The sequence below is a fragment of the Leopardus geoffroyi genome, chromosome B1 (genome assembly GCF_018350155.1).
Source record: "Leopardus geoffroyi isolate Oge1 chromosome B1, O.geoffroyi_Oge1_pat1.0, whole genome shotgun sequence".
Lineage (NCBI taxonomy): Eukaryota > Metazoa > Chordata > Mammalia > Carnivora > Felidae > Leopardus > Leopardus geoffroyi.
Window position 1 is genome coordinate 138,793,784 of NC_059327.1, and position 13,596 is coordinate 138,807,379.

At 40.9% G+C, this 13,596-nt stretch overlaps 1 protein-coding gene and 1 pseudogene across 2 annotated transcripts in view; both read left to right on the top strand.

The window, feature by feature from the left end:
• Positions 1-13,596, top strand: part of RASGEF1B (RasGEF domain family member 1B) — a 559,703-nt gene that overhangs the window by 460,333 nt on the left and 85,774 nt on the right. The gene's annotated exons all lie outside the window — the stretch shown is intronic.
• LOC123595780 lies at positions 3,958-4,936 on the top strand (annotated as a pseudogene).

Here is a 13,596-nt window from a genome sequence, read left to right on the forward strand (position 1 = left end):
CCACATATTCAGATGTATGTATACAGATATCTGTATAATCAACACATACACAGAATGCTTTACTTGGAGGGACTTTAAGGTTTATTGAGCCTAGCACCGCCCAAACTGTGTTATACAATTTGCATGCAATGTTAAGGAGTTTCCTTTACAAAAAGGAATCCATGGGGTGCCTGAGTGGCTCAGTCGGTTAGGTTAGGCATCCGACTTCAGCTCAGGTCATGATCTCATGCTTCACTGGTTTGAGCCCTGAGTTGGGCTCTGTGCTGACAGCTCATAGCCTGGAGCCTGCTTCAGATTCTGTGTCTCCCTATCTCTTTGCCCGTCCCCTGTTCATGCTCTGTCTGTCAAAAATAAATAAGACATTAAAAAAAAGGAATCCATGATGAAATAACTTTGGTAAACATTGGACTCAACAAACTTATAGGGGCACCTGGAGTGGCTCATCCGGTTAAGCGTCTGACTTTTTATTTCAGCTCAGGTCATGATCTCATGGTTTGTGGAGCCTGCTTGGGCTCTCTCTGTCTGCCCCTCCCTCACTTGCACTTTCTCTCTCTCAAAATTAATAAAGATTTAAAACGAACAAAACAAAACAAACTTAACAACTTAGAACACTACATATATATTGAATTTTCAGGAAGGGCATATAGCAGTGCTTCTTAAACTTTAATGCATCTAAAATTGCGTATTGCGTAGTTCTGGGATGGGATCTGGCATTCTGCTTTTCTAGGAAGCTCCCCAGTGAGGCTGATGCTCCTGGTCCAAGAACCAAACTTTGAATAGCAAGGGTATAGGTTTCCTAAAACTTCTTTTACTTGCGAAACTAGTAAATACCCATGCCCTCCCTATACGTAATTGTTTTTTTGAGATGGTTGGTTGGTTGGCTGCCTTGTTGATTGTTGTGTGTCGGTTTTGAAAGTAGACATCAGTGTTTTACAATTTTTGAGACTATTAATATAGCTGAATCCCCTCATTTTATAAGGATGGTGAATATCATTTTAAAAAATCACTCTGAGTGGGGCGCCTGGGTGGCGCAGTCGGTTAAGCGTCCGACTTCGGCCAGGTCACGATCTCGCGGTCCGTGAGTTCGAGCCCCGCGTCGGGCTCTGGGCTGATGGCTCAGAGCCTGGAGCCTGTTTCCGATTCTGTGTCTCCCTCTCTCTCTGCCCCTCCCCCGTTCATGCTCTGTCTCTCTCTGTCCCAAAAATAAAATAAACGTTGAAAAAAAAAATTAAAAAAAAAAAATCACTCTGAGTTTACCCAGTTGACTTTTACCTTTTCAGTGGCTTTGCTTTGTTTCATTCAAGTTGTAATTTGGGAAAACTTCAAGTCCTGTACCATTGTGAGAAGGGGTGAAGGACATAAAAAGACATGTGTTTTTTGAGTTCTCTTTCGATGCACAGTGAAAGATGTGCACTTTACAAGCACAATAAAAAATGTACTTGACTCCTATAGCCAGACGAAATTTTACTAGCAAACAATTGTTTGGATTTATATTAGACATGTTTTTTGGTTGGCTGTCGAACACTTAATCATGGGATCATACAGCAAAGTACCCAAGTGCTTTAGGTAGCCAGCAGACCAGCCACCCAACCCTCTTCCACCTCCTAATCCACTCACCACCATTCACCTCTCTATCCACTTGTCGAACCATTCACTCATCCACTCACAAATCCAGTCTCCACCCATCCGTTCAGTCATGCGACCACCACATGGCCACCTACCTACACAACCACCCACCCATCCATCTCCACACCCATCCCTTTATGTTAATTTGTTGAACAATATTCACGTGACATGGTTTCTTTGCAAACAGAGTAAAGGCAAAATTACTCTGTGAGTTTAGGGTAGGTAAAAGAGCAAATGACAAAAAAAAAAAAAAAAAAAAAAAAAAGAGTAAATGTCATATTATTTTAAAATCTCCTAATATACAGTACTTCCTTATGCACTAAACTCCCAATCTGTAAATAAGAGTTTTTCAGTGGTGATTTTAAACAGTGGCTGGGATGGTGCTCATGTAGGGAGACAAACAAGCTGCCTGTGAGAGGAGATCTGAGTTGTCTAACATACCTCCTTAACCTGACCTTCCTCATTCTTCACTTCATGAAGTGTTCATTCAGTCCTTTGCTTCCACATTTCCTAGCGTTCTCCTTCATGCTAGTCTCCAGCCAGCTAAACTAAGTTACTTGAAATTGCCCAAACCATGCCCGTAACTTTTCTCTCCAGCTGGACTGCACTTCCTGTCCATCCTGTATGTCTAGTTCACAGCTTAGTATGTCTCTTTTCTCCCAAACGTTTCCCCAAATCTGCTTTCCCTGATTTGTCATCCACACTTCTCCTGTGGTAATCACTACTTTGACCTTGTATTCTAGTTATTTATGGGTATGTTGATCTCACCTATTAGGCACAAAGCTCCCTAGGAAAAAAAATGAGGTCTGTGCCTGATTTTCTTTGCATTCTTCATAGACTCTCAAACAGAGCCACTCAGTAAATTCATTCCTTTCTGAAATGAGTGAAATCCACATAAACTTCTGATTGAATGAAGACTGAGTGTGCTGATTTCATGATTAACTAAAGAGTTTGAAGCCAAGAAATATCCCAGTGCCTATAAAATTTTAGTTAACTATATTGGTTCGTTATTATTCTGAATCTTTTGTAAAGTATTTTGCCAAGTCCTTGCCTGAGGATGCTAGTGTGTTTCAAAGTGATGTTACAATCTTGATTTAATTAAAGTGCTGACCTACTAGGGGCACCTGGGTGGCTCAGTCGGTTAATCGTCCAACTTTGGGTCAGGTCACGATCTTGCAGTTCATGGGTTTGAGCCCCGCATCGGGCTCTATGCTGACCTGCAGAGCCTGTTTCAGAGTTTCTCTCTCCCCACCCGCTACCTCTACCCCACTTGCATGTGCACTCCCTCTCTTTCTCTCTTTCTCAAAAGTAAATTAATAAACTTAAACAAAAATAAAATATTGACCTTCTGGAACATAAGCTATTAAAATAATAAAGAATAAAATAATATATTCTTACTTTTAGATATATTAATTCTTACATTATTTTTCCCTCTAAAATATTCCTTCTATTAATAGTCGATTCAATGTCAAACTTGTAAAGAATCACATAGAGTTTTAGTCTGGGACTTAATGTCCAGTGACAATTTCTACTATAACCTCTGGCTTTCAGATCACGTTGGGGACGCAAATTCTTTTTACCATCGGCAAAATTCTTACCCATCCTTTTTCCATTTAGGAAAATGACTATAGTTTTTGTTATTGCTATTCATTCCTTTACGTTGTCTCAAACATTATATGAATTCTTAATAATTATTATATGAAAGAGAGAGATAAAGAAGAAAAGAAAATGACTCAGCTGGTAGCTCAAAATAGTATCCTACAGATTTGTCCCAAGGCTGGAGATATGACTGCATTTATGTTAAAATCTTTATTTTCTGAAAAACATGTTTCTTCAAGTCCAACATCTTTAGGCATTAGTTTTAGTATCTTTGCTGATTGTATGATTGTATTGAGGTAGACCTACATTGTACCTTTGGTGTTTCTTTATCATCAAAATCTTTAAACTTTTTTTTTTAAATATTTATTCATTTTTGAGGGAGAGAAAGACTCAGAGCATGAGTAGGGGAGGGACAGAGAGGGAGACACATAGAATCTGAAGCAGGCTCCAGGCTCCGAGCTGTGAGCTGGGAGCACAGATCCCAATGTGGGGTTCAAACCTACAAACCATGAGATCATGACCTGAGCTGAAGTCAGACACTTAACCAACTGAGTCACCCAGGCGCCCCCAAATCTTTGAACTTTAAAATGACAATGTTTGCTACAGCTTGGGTAGCAGAGAGGTGAGGTCCATCCTCCAGCCCACCCGAGGCCTCAGAGCCAATCTGGGTCAGTGGTGGGAAGCTTTGAGGTGCTGCAACGGGCACACAGGCCCAGGGCACACAGCTGCACCATGGCTTAGCTCACTGTTGTCCTCTGCAAGGGCTACCATGGAGGTCAAGTAACCATCCGCCTTGACCTGAGTGGCTGTACTAACCAGCATTTCTACCACATTGTGGCTAGTTGCAAGTATCCCAGGGATGGCCGTTGGTGGAGCAACTGGGTTCCTATGATCCACTGCCCAATAGTCATGGAGAGAAAATGGTCGCTCTCAACCTGGACCAGATTTAGCATTAGATGGGCCGTGGGGCCCACCTCTTTAAGCCTGTGGAGAAGTCTCTGGGTCTTTCTGGCTTTTTCCCTCTGTATCCCGTGATGATCACAAATGCTGAGAGGCCATAAAGGCAAAGGACACATGAAGTCCTCTTAGCATCTCAGAAAACTGATACAGAGTCTAGAGAAACAAAAATGAGCTGACTTTGAAGACAGGGCATTAGGAAAAAGGTCAAAGTCCTCTTACAACACTTGTGCAGAGTTCCGAGTTTTATTAGATTTGGGAGTCAATAAAGTGGAGTTTTCTAAGTCAAAAATAAATAAATAAAATGACAATTTTGAAAATTAGCTACCATACCTATTTTTACTTTGGATCGTGACAGGAAAGCATGAAAAGGGTTTCATCGGCATTGATTCCGTTGTTGATGTAAATTTACTGGGACCTTTTCAGACCATAAGTCAACTGGCAAGTGCTGTAGGATGCAGCTGCTCCCACAATTGCCTAGGAGCTCCTGTTATCATTCCTCAGTGGCCAGACTTTGTCAGCCCTGTCAACCGAATGGACTCCTTGAGAGACATCACTTGATTCCAGTGACCATGAACAAATTTAACACATGTATAAAATGTTGTCATGACCAGAGTTCTCCATCACGTCTCCCTGCCAGGTGACCCTCTGTAACTGCCACGCTCCCGTTTGCCTTTGGCTTAGGACTATGGCCTTGGGCTCTCTGACCACCAAGAATGGAGTGATTGTGGGGGTGCCTGGGTGGCTCTGCCAGTTAAGAGTCGGACTCTTGATCTCGGCTTAGGTCATGATCTCAGTGTTTGTGAGTTTGAGTCCTGCATTGGGCTCTGCACTGACAGGGCTGAGCCTGTTTGAGATTCCCTCTTTCTCCCTCTCTTTCTGTCCCTCTTGGGCTCTCTCTCTCTCTCTCTCTCTCAAAATAAATACATGAACTTAAAAAAAAATGGAGTTATTGTGGTTTAGGCACCTGGAAGTATTGCCCTTTCATTAAAGAGGAACAAAAGAAGGAAAGACGAGAACAGTACGTCAGCCTAGCGGTTTTCCTTCTCTCTGTGCCTTGAACAGTTTAGCAGACAAATGTTGGGACATACTTTTTAATTTCCAACAGTATGAAGGGCACTTTTTCTTCAGTACTTACAAATGGGTCCTCTGGCACTTACTGAAAGTCCCATCTGGGCTGCCTGCCTTTGGAAGCCTCTCTTGACACTGGCATCCTCCATTGAAAGTCCCTCTCCTCCTATCCCGCCTCCCTGTCAGCTGCCCAGGATAGAGCGCCTCTGAGAACGGGTCCCCGAGGGACACTCCCCAACCTGGCATGTACCAGCTCTCCTTTTTCGCATGTATCTGCCAAGTCTATAGCCCAGCCCCTCGGTCTTCCCCACCAAACCCTTTACCCTATGAGGCCTTGGAGGCAAGAGGGACCAGGGGAACTATCAGTACTTTCTCCTCTAGAAACCTGTAGACAGACTCATTTCATCATTTCTAGCATGGTCTCCTTCAGAAAAGATAGTTTAAACTGCAAACAATCCACTTTGCAGGCAATTGGGAACACAGACGGTTTGATTTGGGGACACTGTGTGTCTACGGTGAGGAAGTGAGGTTGCATATACAAACTACTGTCTGCTGCTGAGTGAGCACTTAACATTTTTTGATACATAATTGAATTCTCTGAAGACAGGAAACAGTAGGCAGCTGGTCTTGCACCCATTCAAGAAGCACTGTGCTCCTTTACAGCAAGAGAGCTGAACTAGGCAATGAACTGTGCTGTCCGGACTGGGGCTAGGTATTTTGTCAGTCATTCAAAAGTCTCTTTGGATGGTGTGTCCATCAAATAGCAGGTCTGGGAAGTACTGCTCAGAGATGCTTGGTCTTATTCTTTGAAGATTAGAGTGGGGAGGGAACAGGAATCCAAAGTTGCACATAATTTTTTCTTTGCAGCTGGAGAAACTGAGGCAATGAAAAGAAGGACATTATGCAGGGGCCCAGAGGGGAGCCTGCAATTTTGAGAAAATGATCTTCATTTACCCTGTCATTTCCACGTAGGTGGTTGAAAGCTAATCTTATTTTTAGATAAGCTTAGTTGTCTGGGTTATTATTGGCCACTCCATCGCTGGGATATGTGGTGTATTTCAGGAATAAGGTTGGTCAGACCTTATATCTGATATATAAGTCAGACTTATATCAAGTACAAAATTTAAAAAATAGGTTTATTTCCTTATAAAACTATATTATTTTGTTTAACGTTTTATTTATTTTTGAGACAGGGAGAGACAGAGCGTGAACAGGGGAGGGTCAGAGAGAGGGAAACACAGAATCTGAAACAGGCTCCAGGCTCTGAGCTGTCAGCACAGAGCCCGACACGGGGCTCGAACTCACGGACCGCGAGATCATGACCTGAGCCGAAGTCGGCCGCTTAACCCACTGAGCCACCCAGGCGCCCCAAAACTATATTATTTTTGTATAAATTTGTATTTATTTATTTTTGAGAGAGAAAGAGAGAGAGAGAGAGAGAGAGAGAGAGAGAGAGAGACAGCATGAGCAGGGGAGGAGAAGAGAGAGGGGACAGAGGATCCAAAGAGGGCTCTGCATGCACAGAACAGAGCCCCATGCAGGGCTCAAACCCACAAACCTCGAGATCATGACCTGAGCCAAAGGCAGTCACTTAACTGACTGAGCCACCCGGGTGCCCCCATGCACGGTGTTCTTTATGTCCATCACTATGATTATTAAGATCTTGTCTCTCACATCAATAAAGCTCCCTTAATGAGATAAAAAAATGGTTCCACAAACTTAAACACTTCTAGAAGTCTTTTTTTTTTTAATCTAAATTTTGAAAAAGCCCAGCACAATATGTACCAGAGTTTTTAATAAGATAATTTTTCATACCACTTTAGGAAATTTAATCTTGTCATGAGACAAAGCAAAATGTTTTTTCCTTTCTTTTGCATAGGAGATAATAGGTGGCTTTCCAGATGAGGGGCCAAAAAGCTAAGCCTTTTGCTTGGGCATCTCCTCTGTGGGTTTCCATCTCTAAACAGTGGGCATGAGGTCTACCCCTATCTCTCTCTTTGACTGCATAAAGACACTTGGAAAAATTCTGGACCTTAACCTCCTGAGGAGAAGAGTCTCTTGGAGAAGAGACTCTTCCATCTATCCTGAAATGCAAAGCAACTCTAAACGGTCCTTTTTGTGCTTTATCAGAGATGATGGAGATTTTTTATTTTTCCTCCCGGTTACAAACATCTTCAAACTTCAATGGACAGAGTTCCCTTCCTGTTAGAAGAGAATTCTGGAAGGCTGGGTCGATCTGTGCGCCAGGTATCCTCACCCCAAAGAGGACAGAGTTGGAAGAACAGATTCTGTTGCCACTTTCCCATGTACTCCTTTCACATCCACTGTGGGGAATGGGTTTAAGGGTGTGGGATCCTTAGTGAGGTAGCCATGATTTTAGAATGTTCTATTTGTCTCTAGACTCTCTTGCTTGGGAATGGGATTATTCTATATTCGAAGAGCTACTAGTGTCCTCTCCAAGTAAAGCAGGAAACATTTTTAGGAAAGACTAGAAACATATTTTTATAATTATAATAACACTGGGTTGTTCTTGGATCATAAATTAGTCTCTTCCTTCTTAACCTTCCTTTCTCTTTTTCAGAGATTGGCCAAAAAGTTACAAATATTTCAATTCCTATTCTTTAAGGAGATTTTTAAAAATTTTTCATGTTCTTTCTTCCTTTCTATGTGATTTTATTAAGGAGTCCTGATTAGCATTCATAGTAGTGTTTATTCCCCTTTTCCCTTTACTTTTTGTTTGTAAATCATTGGCTGTTTTACAATTTTTATTTATGAAACAATGTTTATGTAAGAGACAATTTACATTTCGGAAAGAGTCCTTAGTGATTAAGAGAGAGAGCTCTGGAGCCAGACTTCCTGAGTTCAAGGCCCAGCTCTTCTAACTACCAATTTTGTGAACTTGGCAAGTTACTTAAACACTTGTGCCTCAGTTTCCTTATCTGTAATATGAGAATAATATCTTTTCCAAGGGTTTATTTGTAGGATTAAACAATTTAATACATATAAATGCATAGACCAGTACCATACAAAAGCAAAGGCTCAATTCATATATGATTCTTGCAACTATCATCATTAGTGTATCTTTAGACAGTTAATAAATATATTATATGGCAACCTATGACATCCCTCTTAATGCCTAAGAAGCTACAACTGATTTTTTGTTTCTAAATTGGTTAAAACCAACATATTTTTCCCTCTTTAGACAACTATTTATCCAACATAACTTTCTGAGGAAAGCTTAGCTTTACTTAGTTATCTAATGAGATAAAGTATACAAAGTACTCTGCAAATCGTAAAGTACTATACAAATGTCATTCATTATAACGCCTACTACTAAGAAAATTTCTATTTTCCAGATGCCATTATTTAAGAGAGGTCTTATCTTTCCTTTTGGAAATAAATTTGAGGTTATTTTCCCATAAAGAAAAATCTTCACGGAGTCTCAAAGATCTCAGAGTAAGATTTGTTGATGACATTTTTCATTATTGGGATAAGGATTTAGATTGTATCAGATTGAAACACATTTGCAATTTCAGCTTTCCTTCAACAAAGATATGAACAGATTGCTGTCTCTTGTCTATAAAACAAAACAAAACAAAGCACTCTTGGTTGCAGGAACTGCAAAAATAAATGTTAAATAAAATAGGTATCTAGAAACTTCGACCGTTAGGTCATTTGATGTGTACTGAATTTGGCTAACTGTAATAATTGCATATCTTAAGAAATTTCCTAAGAAGGAGACATCCAGTCTGCAGACCAACACTCAACTGCTGAGATTTCTTAGACTGTCACACACAGTATTCTCTCCTTCTTCAGTTTCCTTTTGTACACACAATGCAAGTCTCCCCTAAATAAGACCCTATCATGATACATATTATCCTCTTCTCAGGCCGTCAGCCCTATACAATCTGGCATTTCGTTATCAGCCTATAATGTTGTCATACATAAAGTTATTTCCTGAGTGCATTTGCCTCCTTAGGTAAAGTTTAAGCCCTTGAAATTAAGGATCATACTTTATACTGTTCATAATCTTTTTACAATGGTCAGCCAAGTCCTAAGCATATAGTTGCTCAGGGAATGCTGATTGATTGGTTGATTGATTGATTGATTGATTGATTAATCAAAATTCATGTGAGACTCTTCTAGAATCTAATGAGACAAAACCCACCTTTTCCCCAAATGAAACATGACCTCATAGCAGAGTTTTTTCCCTTTGCTCAACCTCTTGTACGGCCTTCTCTGACGCTCCTGTGACGGGCAGATAAAGCACTACAAAGGAGAAAGATCTCTAGCTGGAGTTTAAAATGTCTGGACTTCAAGTACTGAATGCAAGCAGAATATTTAACCTCCTTGACCATCAGTTTTCACATCAGTAAAATGGGAAAAATGATGTGTGCTGCCTCCTCATTTTGAGAATTGGGGAAAATATTTTATATAAAATGCCTAGCACAATGTCTTTTGGGGGCGGAGTAAGAGTAGGCTGGTAAACACATACCAAAGCGGAGGTGCTGATTTGACATTCGCGGTGGGTTTCTCAAAGACTCAGTGTGTCCAAAACCAAGCTCATGATTTCCCCCAAACCGGGTCCTCCTTCAAAGAATGGCACCATCATTTGCAGCAATGTGGATGGAACTGGAAGGTATTGTGCCAAGTGAAATAAGTCAGTCAGAGAAAGACAGATACCATATGTTTTTGCTCCTATGTGGATCCTGAGAAACTTAACAGAAGACCATGGGGGAAGGGAAGGGGGAAAAAATGAACAGAGAGGGAGGCAAACCATTGGAGACTCTTAAATACAGAGAACAAACTGAGGGTTGATGGGGGGTGGGTGAGGTTGGGGAAAATGGGTGATGGGTATTGAGAAGGGCACTTGTTGGGATGAGCACTGGGTGTTTTATGGAAGCCAACTTGACAATAAATTATATTAAAAAAACAAATAAAACTATATATAAATGGTGACAAACTAAAAAAAAACAAAAAACCCACAAAAAACAAAAACAAAGAATGGCACCATCACCCATCCACTTATGTAAACTAAAGTCTGGAATCCATCTCTAACACCTCTCATACCTTCTCCCATACCTCCCGTGCACAAACCGACACAGACTCATTACCTGCTGGGTCTTCCCACACCTCCCCACCTGCCACAACCACCAGATCGGTAGAAACTACCGTCATCTCCCACTGGGTCCACCACAACACCTCCAACAGAGCTTCCTGCATCTACAAGTGGCTCCAATCTCCTCATAGTACAGCAGCGACCTTCCTTTATGAATGCAAATCAGATCTCGTCTTTCCCTTGCTGCCTACCACTTTTAGAAAAACAAATACCCGAACCCTTTACTTGGCCCATAACATCTGGGATGATCTGGCCCATACTCTGCACGACATTTTCTGTTTGCCCCTCCGTATCCGCATCATCCCTCTCCACCCCGTCCTGGGCCCCAGGAGCTGACTTTTATGTTCTGCCTCAAGGGGCTCCCTCTCTGTATGATTTATAGCTCATTTGACTAAAGAAAGATGGGAGATGGGAAGGCAGCTGGAAATTGCAGCACGGTATTTATTCCCCTGAATGTCTCCCTGCTGTGTAACCTCAGACTGGTTGCATCTCCAGGGCTTCTGTGAGCTGTCTCTTTCCTGTAGTTCTTGTCTTTCATGAACACTCACGCCTTCCACTGTGGTGCCCAGGCATAGTGACAGCTTTTCATTCTTTTCAACTTTGCATTCATAGTGGGTGCTGTACATCCCTTGTAGATTCCCCTTTACCATCCAGACACCATTGTAAAGAGTCCCTTGATTCACCTGTCCTCAGTGGCCCTGTTTGAGTATGCTCTGTCTTCTGCTAAACCCCTGACTGAATCATTCTTCCCTCCTCAAGCCACTGGCTTTTCAGTGCTTCAAACATGCCGGGCTTCCTTCCACTTCTACCTGGGTGAATCTTTCTCTTCCCCTAGTTAATGCTAATGCACCCCTCAAGTCTCAGCTCAGATATCGCTTCCTCATGGAAGCTTCTCCTGACTTCCAAAATAGGTCGAGTAACTCTTACCGTATGCTTTCCTACTCTGTGCGGTTTTCCACAGCGCTTATCGTTGGATAACAAGCACATCATCTAAATAAAGTACGTCTCTGCCATTATTGTAGGAGCCACATCTGTTTTGCTCATCACTGTGCCCAGTTCCTAACACACTGTGTGGCACGTGTGGTCCTTAGAACATAAATGATAAAAGAATGAACGCATTCAGTTTGGTAGCTGCTATCTAGAAAAATGCCAGTCTTGAGGACTGTGTAAGTGGATCCCATTTATTTACTTTGTAGATCCATGTTCCATACGCTTAACCGGGGACAAAGATTACTTGTCATTATTTCTTCCAATCACAATTTCCAAAGCCAAGGCATTTCAAAGTTACACGAGGAATTCTCTGACTGCCGACTTGCCTCAAATGACTATCCCTCTCCTCTTTCTCTGTTCCTCATTGAATCGTTTTTCCCTTCCCATATTTCCATTATTTCTTGTTTGTAGCCTGGGATGCCCTCCCCTCTCCACCTACCCATATCCACGTAACTAACTTCTTTAACTCCATCAAGGCTTTGCTCAAAAGTTTCCTCAATGGGGCCTACCCTAACCACGCTATTTAAAATTTCAGAAGCAACCTCCTCTCTGAATCAACCATGTCTTGCTCTGTTTTTTTGATAACTTTCATCGTCACCTAAAATCACTGATATTTTTATAACATTTATTATTTGTTGTCTCCTCTAGTTATATCAGGTATCTCGAGTGCCTCCAACAGCACCTGAAACATAGTAGGCCTTCAAAAATGTTTGTTGATGAATTTATTTCATGCCCTTTTCTCAACCTTTTACTTGTCTGCGCCTCTTTGTTCACATCTCTTCTTTCCCCCACAAACCAAAAGGCAATTATAGATTCCAAGATTGTTTCTGGCCCCTTCCTTTGCCTACACAAAACTTTACCTAGACAAAAATGGATGAAGGGGAGTGGGAGATACAGGCTCCCGGTTATGGAATGAATAAGTCATGGGAATAAAAGGCACAGCACAGGGGACATAGTCAACGGTATTGAAATAGCATTGTATAGTGACAGATGGTAGCTATACTAGTGACGAGCATAGCTTAACATAGAGAAGTTGAATCACTATACTGTATACCTGAAACTAATGTAACATCACGTGTCAAGTATACTCAAATAACATTTTTTCATTAAAAAATAAAGAAGAAAAAAAAACTTCACCTAGACAAAACTTTATGATGAAAAAAATTTTTTAAAGAAATCTCCTGTGTTTTAAAGGAAATGCCGTAAATACTTCGTAAATTATTAACTGAGCAATGTGAACACAGAAATCATGCTTTTTGGATTAAATGTCCCGCACTCAGTAAATGTTTTGTTATGAGAGCAATAAAAATGAAAGCAGATGTTAATGAAAGTCCATAAAGGCATAAATAAAATGCCTAATCTCTATTTGCTAAGCAAATAGAGAATTCCTATCTCCATTTTACCTTCAAGTCACTTTAGAAATATTGCATAAAAAGCAAATTTGTCATAGAATCTAACAGTAGAAACTTCTTATGAATTTGTATGTATGCCAGCCTGTGTTATTTCATCATTGATGTTCAGAATAATTAGTCAAGGCTCTGCAAGATCCCAGAGTGCCTTCTGAATCATCCAACATTACATTCTCCATTGAATGTTGGTTATCCGTGCCCTGTGGATGTGGTCACCCTTCTGTAACTAGAGTATTTCAACCAATCAGTCTAACAAGAAGTACCTATTAAATGACTAGTATGTGTTCATCCTACCACTGTTTTATTAACCAGAACAGTGTGTCTCTGAGGATGCTAAATACCAAGAATCTCCTGTATCACTAACAACTACAAATAACTTAGTCTGAAATTGCTTTCACCCAGATGCCGCTAAATGGCTGAGGAAAAGGAGAGGTGAAATCTGGTTACCATTCCTGTCCTTTCTCATCCCTTCCTGATGCAGCCTCTTCTCTGAGGCATCTACCTCCTATCTCCTCGTGATTAACCATATTGGAACTCTAATTGTTTCTTTTTCCTTTAAGGGAAGCACGGTAGAAAATTTTATCTGAAATATTTTGTGAATCTTTTCCCCCTTTTACATTACATGTTAATAAAAGGGTAATTAGGAAGTACAGAAAGGAAAGCAAAGAAAAATCAATTCCTAGTTCTCCCACATATTTCATCATGGAAGGTAATTGCTGTAAATTTGGGGGAGTTATTTATTTTCATGGTTTTTATACACACACACACACACACACACACACACGCATACACACACACACGAACAGTAATCTGAAACATGTCCAT